This window comes from Lissotriton vulgaris, chromosome 4_1, assembly GCF_964263255.1.
Source record: "Lissotriton vulgaris chromosome 4_1, aLisVul1.2, whole genome shotgun sequence".
Lineage (NCBI taxonomy): Eukaryota > Metazoa > Chordata > Amphibia > Caudata > Salamandridae > Lissotriton > Lissotriton vulgaris.
The window spans coordinates 1121032479-1121045332 of NC_141691.1; the positions used below are offsets into that span (position 1 = coordinate 1121032479).

The following is a 12854-nucleotide window of genomic DNA, read 5'->3' on the forward strand; positions in this document are numbered from 1 at the left end:
GGTCAGCCCCCCTGGAACAAGACCGTCCACTCCTGGGGGCATATATCTACCATGGTGGCTATTATTGTCTTGTGGTGGCTTTAGTTGTCTTTTTGGGGGCGTCACCCCCCCCCCTGAAAAATAGGCCAACCACCCCCTCCCTAACCCCCCCCCCGGGGCAGAAATATTCATAGTGTAGAGGACAACGTTACACCCCTCAGGGGAAGACGAAATGGCTCTATCCACTAGAACACCAGAATTGTGATGGCCTACGCAATGAGCATGTTTTTAGTGTTGTTTGACTGTGCACCTACACAGTTTGTCTATTAAAACTAAAAACTGCCCCAGTGTTTAAATGGTTTACTTACATAAATAAGGGCTGGACTGAGAAAGATTTTGTGTTTGCATGACTTTTTTCATGTATGCCCAATGCTAAATATTTGCAGGGATTGTACAAAGCAATGCAAATGCTGATTTGTGTTGCTTTGTAAAAAATTCATTCATGCAGTGCATTGAGCTGCCTTGCATTACTTTGCACCAGGGAGGCATTCCATGGGTGGTGCATGGGCATTCCCATGCATCCACCCATTGTTTTTGACGCAAAATAATATCTACAAAAACTTGTAGACATGGGCTTGCATGAAAATCAGATGCCTACCTGAGGCTGGTGTATGAAGTAGAGAAATACCTTTTTATTATTTCCTGTTTCCACGTATGCTGCATTGTGCTGCGCACATACATGGAGGAAAAAGCCTCAAACGGTACAAAACTATCCTCATCATCCTGACCATAATGCAGACCCCATTGCACTAGGGGGCAGGGGTACCTGCGTTGGCGCTAGCCAGGGCATAGAGGGAGCAGAACTGTGCCATTTCTTTGAAAATGTGGTTCTTCTACTCTGCCCTGGTGACACAGTGCACCAACTTGCACAAACAAATATAATTTGTAAAATCATTAAAATAGTTAGCCGTTTATTCTTTTCATTGAATGAAATAATTCAAAGTCACTTGTACTACATAAGCCTCTTTTAGCAACATGTAGAAAGCTGTGGAGCTCAGTCAACAATGGACAAAAAACACTGGTCAGTCAGTAAATGTCAGTAGCCATCCAAACCCATTGAGGTGCCACAAGCAAACGTCCACAAGCTAAGCTAATTTGCCAGTTGAAAGTTTCTTTATTACTATTCAAAAGCCCTAATAAATAAATAACTTTAATTAATAATCACATGTGAATCAATTTTAGATATGTCACAAAATGGCTTCCGGCCCAGACATAGCACTGAATCTGCACTACTTGCAGTTACAGAGCAGGTACGGTCTGCCTTGGATGAGGGCAGAACATCAGCATTGATCCTGTTAGATCTTAGTGCGGCCTTTGACACGGTCTCCCATAGGAATCTGTTATATCAGTTAGAGGAGAACGGGGTCAAGGGCAATGCCCTGGCCTGGTTTCCGTCCTTCCTGACTAATAGGTCCTTCCAGGTCTCTGCTCCTCCTTTTACCTCCAGCGTCCATCCTTTCGGCTGTGGTGATCCACAGGGATCTGCCCTGAGCCCCACTTTATTTAATATTTACGTCCACCTCCTGGCCCATCTGGCCACACCCTGGAACATTACCATGGTATCATACGCCAATGATACCCAACTGGTGTTCACATCTTACAACAAGTCTAAGCAAGATCAAGCGAAACTTCAAGACGATCTTATGGCCATCTCTGACTGGATGGCTGATAACTACTTGCAATTAAATTCAGAGGTGCTTCTGGTGGGCCGATATACTCATATATGGGGCGACCTTTGGCCCTGGGAACCTCCCAACCAAAAACCGTGGTTAAGAACCTAGGAGTTTTGATGGAAAGCTCCCTCTCATTTGAGGGCCAAGCCAAGAAAGAGGCTGGCACCTATTTGGTCTTCTGAGTGGCTTGAAACCCATTCTGGGACTCTTTGATGCACCCACCAGACAGATGATCGTCCAATCCACCAGGCAGTCTCAACTAGATAATGGGCTACTACTCGGTTTGAATAAAGCTGTATCCAAAAGACTTCAACAGGCGCAGAACGTGGCTGCCCGTATGCTTTTTGCACTACCTAAGCATTACCATGCCTCAGACCTTCTTCACCGGCTCCACTGACTGCCGATAGAACAGAGAGTCTACTTTAAGACACTATGTATTACACATAAGATCTTGAATTCTGAACAAGTTGTGCTTGCTGTATGTTATGGCTCGAGATATGTGCTCCGAGGACCTGCATTTTGCCTGTGTCCCACGGGTGTGCAGGATAAGAGCAGGGGGGGCGCTCTTTTAGGGCAATCACACCCGCCTTTTGGAACTCCATTCCTTTTGCTGCCCGGGACACGCAAGACCATTCGGCTTTCATGAAAAGGATGAAGACGCAGCTTTTCTCCAACCTCTAGTTTAACTTTCTCCCCTGACTGCTCCTGTTAGTTTTAGCACTGGGACGCCCCATTGCTGGGGCAGCCATGTGCTTTATAAGAACATATAACATAACATATGCCTGGCAATGTAGCATAGCTGTTACAGATCAGGTACAAGGCCAATAAAGGAACTCTAAATAAAGTAAGGGTTGGAACTCCCTTGGTCCGGGAATCGGGGCAAGATGGAGGTCGAGTGAGACCGTAGTGCGGACGAACTAGTGCTGGAGTCATACAGCTACAGACATCGCAGCCATTAAGGATAATGTAATATCCTTCCAACCCTGACAAACTATTGCCAACGTGGATATGATAGGCTAAAGGAAACACTTATCGCAGCATCCGTGGCGGAGAAGACCGTATTGGAAGCAAAGACGCCGATCAGAAATCGCATTGGGATAATAGGGTCCCTGATTGGTTTGGCGGTGATTCGTTATCTATGCCACGACTACCAGAAAGACATTAAGGAGATCACACAGTGCTTGCAGTGTGAAGGCGTGAGCCAAACATACCTCTTCGTGAGAGCCGGGAAAGCCGGGCAGGAGGGCCGCGACGGAGACTCCGAGGCTTACAGCGCTGGAGTAACTATGGCCCCGAAGAATGCGGCAGCGGCCGCTGCCAAGGCCAGAGCAGCAGCGAGGTTGGCCCAACGCGATGGCACAGATCCCGACAGACAGGACAGCGGAGGGGCAGTAAATCAAGGCGCCGTTCCCGGAGTCAAGACTTTGAAGCAGGGAGCTGCATCATTGAGGAGGGGGAGCACAACCGGCCCGTCGGTGGTCGTTCTCCTCTGCAAAACGATGGCTAAACTCCTTCCGGGTCAGAGCGGGAAGAGCAAACCTGCTGAAACACCTAACCAACCTCAAGGAAAATCAGCTGCTAGTCCGTCTGATCGCTGTGATGCTCCTGGAAAGGATAACCGCAACAAAGTAAGTGCGGATCCCACCTAACTCCAACCCCAATACACCTAATACATCTAATACCTGCATGTTGGCCCTGAGAGATACTGAGGCCCCCCTCACTCTGACATCTCAGCTGGCAGACACTAATAGCACCTATGTCCCGGTGGTTATAGGGGGTGCCGATGGCAGCGCTATGATGGGGGAAACCGCTAGGGTGAACCCAAATATAGATGCGGACAGTCTGACGGGGGTCCGTGGTCTGACAGGAGCGGGCGGTGAACTACCTAAAACTGTTAATGAATATCCGACGGGTATGGGAAACCCGATGTATACGTCAGCAGAGCTGGCCAACTTGCCTCATGATGCAGAACAGGATAAAGATAAAGATCCTAGTGACTTTTTTTCATTCTCAGACGAACTAGAATGGTCTGACGAGACATGCTCTATTTCAACAGAAGGAAGGGAAGACGACCCATGCCGCGGAGCTCAAAAGACAGTAGTGAGGGAAAAAAAAGGGCATCATGGCGCAAGTGACTTAGCATGGAATTATACCCCTACAACGCAGCTTACTGCCCCCCCCTGGTTCGACGAACTCCTTACAGCAGTCACATCAACTGGAGGGGCCTGAAGGCATGACCCCTGCTACGGCTACATTGGATACGGTCCTTGAAACGGTTCTCCGCGCTATAGCAGCACACCGTGAAGAGACCTCTCAAGATGGGCGGAAAGCCCAGGCCGCCCTTCGTAACGTTCAATGGGTTGTACGCAAGCTGTCTAGAACGGTAGGCACCTTTGGCGAGCGAATGGTGGAACTTGAGTCTTGGATTGTCTCTAACGAAACAGAAATTGCGGCTAACCATGAGCTGGCCGAATCGCATGAGGCTGAATTATCTGATGTTAGGTGGAAATTGGAGGATTTTTAAAACCGCCTCCGCAAAAAAAATCTGCGCGTTTTGGGTATACCAGAGGCAATGGAAGGAGAAGACGTTCGCTCCTTTGTGATACAACTTTTTTGGGACTCGCTCCCAGAACTTTCTACCTGGAATTGGGAGCTAGAAATTCAACACGCCCACCGTGTCCCTCTTACCTTAAGACATCCGGCGAAACCAGGGGGGTATCCACGAGCCATCCTAGTCTACTTCGGCAACTTCCTGCTTAGACAAGCGATTGCAGAGAAAGCCAGACCAGAGGCAAAGCGTGTTAGAGGTGCAATCTCGTACTTTGTTCGCCCCGACTTCTGCCATGCAACTGTTGAAAGGAGGTGGCGGCTCCGGCAGATGATCAAACCCTTCCAAGAGAAGAACGCACAAGCATACTTGAACAATCCTGCTCGCCTGAAAGTAATATGTGGGGGTGTAACCAAATTTTTTTCATCCGAAATCAAGGCAAAGGAATACTTAGATGGTCTTCACTAAGGGGTAGGGAGTAAAGGAGGTGTAAGAAACAAGATGCAATCAAGCAGGTTATAACTTTAAGAGTAATTAATTATAGGTATACTGCACAGGCATATAGGTATTAGAAAATATTATTAGCTAATATTGCCTTAGCAAAATGTGATTTATTAGGTATCACTAAGTCTTTTTTTTTGGTTGAGTCTTGCAATTTAATAAGCAGGAGAAGCATGATAAGAGGACAACATAAAGTGGTTAAAGGTGATCAAAGCTTCTTAAAGGTGTTTCTATTAAAAAGGTAAAAAATATATATATATATACGAAAGTTGGCGGGAATATAAGCGGTGAAAACGTTTCTTAGGCTGCGTAATCTGTAAAGTTAATCTTATTGTATATACATAGTCTAGCACTGGTTTTGGCCTTGCACATTCATCAAATAGACTCTTATAGAGTCTACACGCCTCACTCTGGATTTTCTGGGAGGGGGGAGGAGGGAGGGGGGTGTTCTTCAAGGGGAGGGGGGGAAAGCAGGGGTAAAAAAATCAGCTTCCTACGCACATTCATCACGCAAGTCATTGGAATGTTTTTGGGTAAAAAGAGAAATATATATTTAATGTGTCAAGTAATTAGTCAACAAAGAATATGGGGAGATTGAAAATATGCTCATGGAACGTGGCAGGACTTAACGACAGAGGCAAGAGGGCCGGTTTACAAGAAATAATTAGACAAGGGCATACAATATACTATGCCTTCAGGAGACTCAACTTCCCTGGGCTGAAAGAGTTGTTAAAAATCCCCGGGTATAATCTACTTGCGGTTAAAACTCAGACATCTAGAATCCGTGGGGTAGCTATACTAGCAAAATCCTATCTGGGTCAGCTAAACCGTAAGATAGTAGATCCTCTTGGAAGATGGGTTATTATCGAACTTGAACCCTATATCACAATCTGCTCAGTCTATGCCTCCAATTAGAATGACCCGTATATCTTTGAGGAATTAGAGCTAGAACTAGCCTCCTGGTCCAAGTCACTTATATTTTGCGGAGACTTTAATATTTCATTGGGGCCCATGGGGAGGGGGCAAAAACAGGATACTTTTGGATACACGGGGCAGAAACCAAGAGTATCTAAGGCCATTTAACAAATTAAAGAGAGTCTGGATCTAATAGATATATGGGACTCTAAGTACCAATTTGATCCTGTTTACACCTATTTCTCATATCCCCATAATAAATATGTGCGGATCGATTATATTTGGACAGCAAGAGACTATTCGGCTGATGCAGAAATTCATAAATGTCCCAAGACAATTTCTGATCACAACATGCTAGTCCTTATAGTTAATGTTGTTAACGTAAACAGGCCCCGATATAATTGGTCATTTGATAGGAAACTACTAGCAAACAAAGACTATATAGAATATATAAAGTCCTGGACACAAGGATTTTTTGACTGCAATCGCACAGTGCATCCAGGGGCACGGTATGGGATTGTTTTAAAGCTGCCCTAAGGGGGGAGACCATCAGTTTTGTGGCCAAGCTGAAGAAAGAATTAGATAAAATCAATCATCATCGGATGAAAGAACAAGCCAAAGCAGAGGAGGAGCATTCTGTTATAGTAATGCCAGGTGAAGATAGGGGAGCCTCGCTACGTAGAATGCGAATTCTTAAAACTGAATTAAACAATAGAATTAATCAGAAGGCAGCTGAGATTTTTCAAACAAATCGCAATAAAATATATGAAGATGGGGAGAGAGTGGGAAAACAGCTAGCTCTACGTACTCGCCAGACTGAGTCTCTTAATAACATTGTCAGTATTGAAGCAGAGGGCAAGGTATACACAGCACCAGGTGATATTTTGGAGGCTTTCAGATGCTATTATGAGAAACGTTATCAAGACGAGGATGCCCTAGATCAAGCTGAAATTGAAGAAGTGCTGAAAATATGGCTAACTGAGATAGGTACAAAATAAACCTTGGATGATGACACCAGAGATGAACTAGAGAAGGATATCACATCTAGTGAACTTCAACTGGCGTTGTCTGACCTTGTCTCAGGCAAAGCCACTGGCCCCGACAAGCTCCCATTAAAGCTCTATAAAATCTTGGGAGAATATATTACACCTTACCTATTAGATTTATTCGTAGGGATCCAGGTGTCTGGTACTCCACCAGAATCCTGGAAAGATACAAATATAATTATTTTTCACCAAAAAGGGAAAGCCCCCCGAATTACCGTCTTCATACCGACCAATTTCTCTAATAAGCTCGGATTCGAAGCTTTATGCGAAAATCTTAGCCAATCGGCTCAGGAGGATCATAGAACATCTAGTATCCCCATGGCAGCACTGGTTTATCCCGCACAAGGGTACTACAGATCACACCTGCAGGGTCATATCGCTGTTTGATATCATGGCTGTGACTGGGGAGGGAATGTCTATGATCCTCCTCGATGCCGAGAAAGCTTTCGACCGAGTTTCTTGGAAATATCTTTGGACAATACTAGAGCATAACAACTTTGGAGCAGGTTTTGCTAGTTCTATCCAGGCAATGTATCAAGATCCAAAAGCCAAGGTACAAGTGATGGGTATAGAATCTAGTTCATTCAACATCTTAAGGGGGACAAGGCAGGGATGCCCTTGCTCCCCGATTTTGTTTGCTATGTATATTAACCCTTTGATTTTGAAGTTACTATCGAGCGTGGCAATTAAACCCATCACTGTTGGCATTCACGAAACAAACATACTGGCGTTTGCTGATGGCATGGCGGTCGTAACACCTAACCCCTCCGAGGCAATAGCAAGCATTGAATGCATTACCCGAGCTTTTGGACAAATTTCGGGCCACTCTCTCAATCGAGAGAAAACGCTAATTATTTGTACTGATAATATCGACTTTAATGATTCTAGGAAGGTAGATAGTGCTGTCTATCTCGGGGTACATATATCCCCAAGAGTCCAAGAGATTATTGATTTAAATTATGAACCCCTATTGAAGGCTGTAAAGAAAGATCTAATGAGAGTTAAGAGTCTTCATCTTTCAATCATCGGCAGAGGGAAGTTTTAAAAAATGAATGTCCTTCCCAGGGTCCTATATTTATTTAGGGCTATTCCCTTAATAGTACAGGTTAAACCGATCAAAGTCTTAGATTCACTACTATCAAAATGTATGTGGAACTATGGGAAAATAAGGAAATCTATGAAATATCTTTCTTTACCACAACACAGGGGTGGACTCGGTATTCCCAACATAATGTATTACCTATGGGCCGCTCTCCTTCAGCAAATGACACCCCTCTTTAACGTAGTCAATGAGCGCTACTTCAGACGATAATGTGATTCCCTCGATTTATGAGCTGGCGGTTGGTGCTAAAGCAAAAGGGCTATTGCTAAGACAGATAGAACCTTCTTATTATAAGAAGGTCACGTTTAAGATCATTAGTAGTGCCTGGAAGTTATTGAAGAAAGCTGTTAAACATCTCACTATCCCAATAGTTAACAAATATACACCACTCTGGCATTTTTTTTTTATTGTCCAGACAAATAAATGATGACATTGCAAAAAGATGGGAAAATCTGGGGCTCCTAACGGTCGGAGATTTCCTTGATGGAGATCCTGATCGCAGGTTTTTAAATCTCCAAGATAATTTCGCCATTCCAAATACTGATGAGTTTAAATTTATACAAGTAAATACTACTCTTAGCCAAAAAAGTATAGACATTCCTCTGTCTAACATTCCCCTACTTGACCTCTTAGGCAAACATTCAACTAGGATAGGGACGCAATATGAGGTACTATTGGATGCACAGAAGGATGATTTAGACCAGTCAGAAACCGCCTGGGCAAGCAAACTCAATAAACCCGATGTCGATATCGACATGGTCTTTTTGCTTACATCCAAGCTTCTTTTAGCTTCCAACCTAAAGGCCCAAATATATAAAACGGTATATAACCTATACTATACACGAGCAAAACTGTTTGCTTGGGGTAAAAGAAACAATGATAAGTGTCCTAGATGTGGAATAGGCCCGGCGCATCTGATTCATATGCTTTATGAATGCACTAAACTAACATCCTTCAGGAAACAGATTTCTGAATTCTGGGAGGAAGTATTCTGTCATCAAGGTGCCGAGTCGCCAACCCTGTATCTGCTAGGACACAATAGCACTTTAAGGCACAGTAAGAAGGAGGAAACGTGCCTGTTTCTAGGTACAGCGGTATGTGTTGGAATCGATGACCAGAACATCGAATGTAGGTATCGCTGACCTGTAGAACTAATTTCTTAAACTTTCATGGATTCTTCTCTCCAAATCCTTGGAGCTCCTTCCATAACGATCTAGACCCAATGGCCGAAAAAAAAAATCTGAAGATGGCGACCAAAGGTGAGAGCTTCCAGAGGAAGCCTGTCAGCATCACAGAAGGACACCAAATGGTGGTATGTCGACGCCCACCAACCACGAAAAACATAAAAATACAAATACAGTAATTCCGGACCCAAACACTAGATGGTGGAATAATGCACAGCCTGTGAATCCAGAAAAGATTCATGCTGCAAAACCACGTCTACAAGACTCTTAGCCTTTTTTGCCAGATGTAGAAGAATTCTGGAGATTATGGACCCTAGCCTTACAATCATCCTAGTGAGGTGGAGGTTTATAGGAAATCTTATCACAATTGTGACTTATTTGATGTTATATAATTAAACATCTATGAACACAAATAAAAGCCAGTAAAATACCTCACAACATGTGACATCCATTTTTACTGAGAATGTGGAAGTAATCCCATGTCTTAATTCTACATTAAGTTTTAGCAAAGTGATTTAAACCTACACTCCACTGGCACTTAGCTACAGCTGTGACATTCCAAGTTATTAGAATAACTGGTGCAAAAGAGGCGCTTGCAGAATTATATGTAACAATGTTGAGGTCAGTAATATCACCCAGTATACATATTGACTGAACAATATGGCTAACCTACATATCGTAAAGTTAAATGTATTTATTAGGTACAGATTTATTAGTCTTATCTACCTTGACTATATGTTGGTAGCCAAAACAGTGGCATCAATAGAAACACAGCTTATTGTAGTAGAACACCTTCTGGCATTTCTGTTTACATTTTCAATAGACACTATCTTGTACTAAAAGTTGCGTGACTGTATAAGAAATAAAAGGATACTAATTGATTCAGAGATGGAGATTTCCATTTAATGCATATGAAAAATGGCAATCAAATACTTAACATATGCATATGCTCACCTATGCGCAAACTTGAAATGTCTAATTAGAGCAAAGCATCTAACAGAATTGTAGTAGCAGCATTATGATTTTTTTTTTATTTCACTGAAAGATATGTGCTTACCCTATTCACGATGTTACCCCAAGTTCTGGTCAGCTTCTAATCTAGAAGAAAGCAAACAGTACAACAATGAAAAGAAGACAGAAACCCAAACAGTACATACAAACAAGAACAGTGTTCCAATCATTTTGCTTCTGACTGTTGAACCATTGTGTCCAATATTCACCCAAGAAGGCCAAATCCATGCCAGATTTTCAGAATTACCACTGACATGGAAAGGAGTCCCCTCAAGGGTCGCTACCTATAAACAACCCCCACTATCTCTATCCACCTAGCCTCTCCAGATGCATTGTATATAGTCACATCCTTTAAAATGTGGCATGGAAGAACATCTTGTAGCTCAATGCGGGACGCATCTTTCATGTTGGAATGAAGCCCTCTGCACTTTTTTCATCTCTAAACTCAAGTTTAACTCTGGGAGTGTTAATGGAAATCTGACAGTGAAGATCTATGGGCCTTAGTTAAGTTGTAAAGGTCGAACATTTAGCACCTTTATTTTACCAGGCCATTAAAATATTTTGTTTGAAATATTTCCATAGAAAATTACCCAAGAACATGCGCTTAGTTTATATCACTTCCGGTAATAGAGATCATTGCTAATAACCCTGTAACATTCAAGGGAGCAGCTGCAGAAGTCGGCTTCTTAATCAATAAGTACATTTTTTGAACTGGGGGGATTTATGTGTACAATATAAATAACAAATAAACATATTTATATATCGGTCACCATTGGTGGAAATGCTCAATGTAATATCTAAAGTACAGAAAAGTTGTTGTTGAAATTTGTGCTCTAGATGTACTGCTGATTCATACACCATAGCAAGTGAAACCTGTCCTCCCTGCGCAAGAGGCTTACCTATGCATCTGAACTGACCTCAATAAAAAGATCAACATTGGTGAGTTGGTAATACATCTCTTGCATAGATACACACTGTAAATAAAGGTCAATAAAGTGTCACCACATGTACTCAGGATATCTTGGCGCACACGATTTGAGGAAATTAGACTGGTAATTGACAGTCTGACTGGCGAGGGTAACCTAGTATGTTGCCACTGACTCTTCCATACACCCGTCTGTAATCTAGGAACTAGGGGTCCATGCCCAGGAGAATTGCAGGCCATACCATAAGAGAATCCATGAACGCTGCCTTGAGAATAGGAAACACACATGTTCTGGGTCGTGCGTGGATGAACTGAATTATCAGAGCATAGCATGCAAATGTATGAACCCGTACATCAAATTAAATACTTTTGTGATACAACTGTGTAATATACGTTTTGTATAGTAAATGTTGCACCTTTACTCCAAGAGACGTACTACCTTTTCTGCAATTGAAAAGTTCCTTTTGTAGGGAAAATATGTCAAGAGAGGCTTTAGCCCAAGTATAAAAAGAGGGAACTCTGTTCTATTAGAAAAACGACACTGAAAATAAGTTCAACCATAGAAAGAGGAGGTTGTACATCTTTGAGCTTAAAAAAGATTTACTGGGGCAAAAACTCCAGAAGAAAATTATAATCTTTGATCTGAGATGATAATTTCCTAAGAATTGATTGACCTCAGGTTGACACTAGCAATGAATTGCGGGGGGTAGAGCATTGGCAAAGCCAATAGAGCCCGCCTTTTGTTATGAGAGTACCAAGATAGTGGCTTTGCCAAAGCTTGTTTGTAATGCTTTGTAAAAAACAACTCAAACTACTGAAGGGGAAAAGCATGCTTTACTTAAGGTATCTCGATACTGTACCCTGAATTCAGTATTTTAAATGTTTGTAAAGGCCATGGTTTCTTTTTTCAAATACTTTTTCATTCAGGAAACTAGAAAAAAATGTAAAAGCTTGTTGCACAAAATTCAAATAAGAAACAACATAAAGGACTGGTTATAGGTACTTAACAGAACATAGCAGCTGTCAGAAGCAGTGAGTACGGGCGTGTCAGAATTTAAAGGAAAACATTTGCCAAGGCCCATTTTACTTTTGATAAGACTCAAATGTTCCTGCCATCTTGTTGTTTGCAGCAGTGCAGGACGCAGATTTATGTGCCTCTGCGAACATACTTCTCTCTTTTTGTCCCACAGTGTACACCTTCTGCCTCTAACCAGGCCATCTCTTCCCCAGCACCATAAATACTGCCTTCTAATTACAAGACCTGGGCTTTCATGCTAATGTGGAACGCAGTAGATAAAACAAAGCTAACCTGTTAAAGTTTGCTCTTTAGTCAAACCCCAGCAAAAATATAGCTCTTCCTGTACCTTTGGGGACGATTTGGGAGAGGTGGGGAGCGTAGGAGTGAGGATTTGAGGTGGAAGCAGCACATAGGTGTAGAGGAAGACAACACATGCATTGCCAGGGAGTGCTAAAAGAAAAACATAGTTTCCTGATGTAAGTCATAGAAGGAGATAAATCATCCAATCAAAAGGATGGACAAACACAAGAAGAGAAAGGCAAGCCATTAAATAAGAAGCAAGCAAATGAGATTGAAAAGAAAGCAAACCAAAGATAACCAACTGGCTGTCTCAAAGCCCACTTTAAGAGTTGGCATTGCCCACAATAGGTCTTCAAGCACAGACAGTTCCAAGATGTCTGTAGGTGAGACCTAGTTGTAATACACAATGACAGCGTGTATGCTGCTGTGTACACCTCTTCAAGAAGCCACTATGGGTGAAGCATCAGTTGTACTTGCCAAAGGGTGTTGTAGCAATCCAGCAGGTCCCCTCTTATGAGTGTATGGTACAGATTATACTATTAGAACTATTTTTTTGATTTATTTTAATGTAATAACTTTTGGATTCTTAATT

The 12854-nt window shown here is 42.6% G+C and overlaps 1 protein-coding gene across 3 annotated transcripts in view; it reads right to left on the reverse strand.

The window, feature by feature from the left end:
* LOC147722961 (uncharacterized) overlaps nucleotides 1-12854 on the reverse strand; it is a 426371-nt gene that overhangs the window by 271023 nt on the left and 142494 nt on the right. For all 3 annotated transcript variants that reach the window (XM_086965353.1, XM_086965352.1, XM_086965354.1), the window contains exon 2: nucleotides 10066-10106. The gene's annotated coding sequence lies outside the window, so the exon portion shown is untranslated. The remainder of the gene's footprint in view (nucleotides 1-10065; nucleotides 10107-12854) is intronic.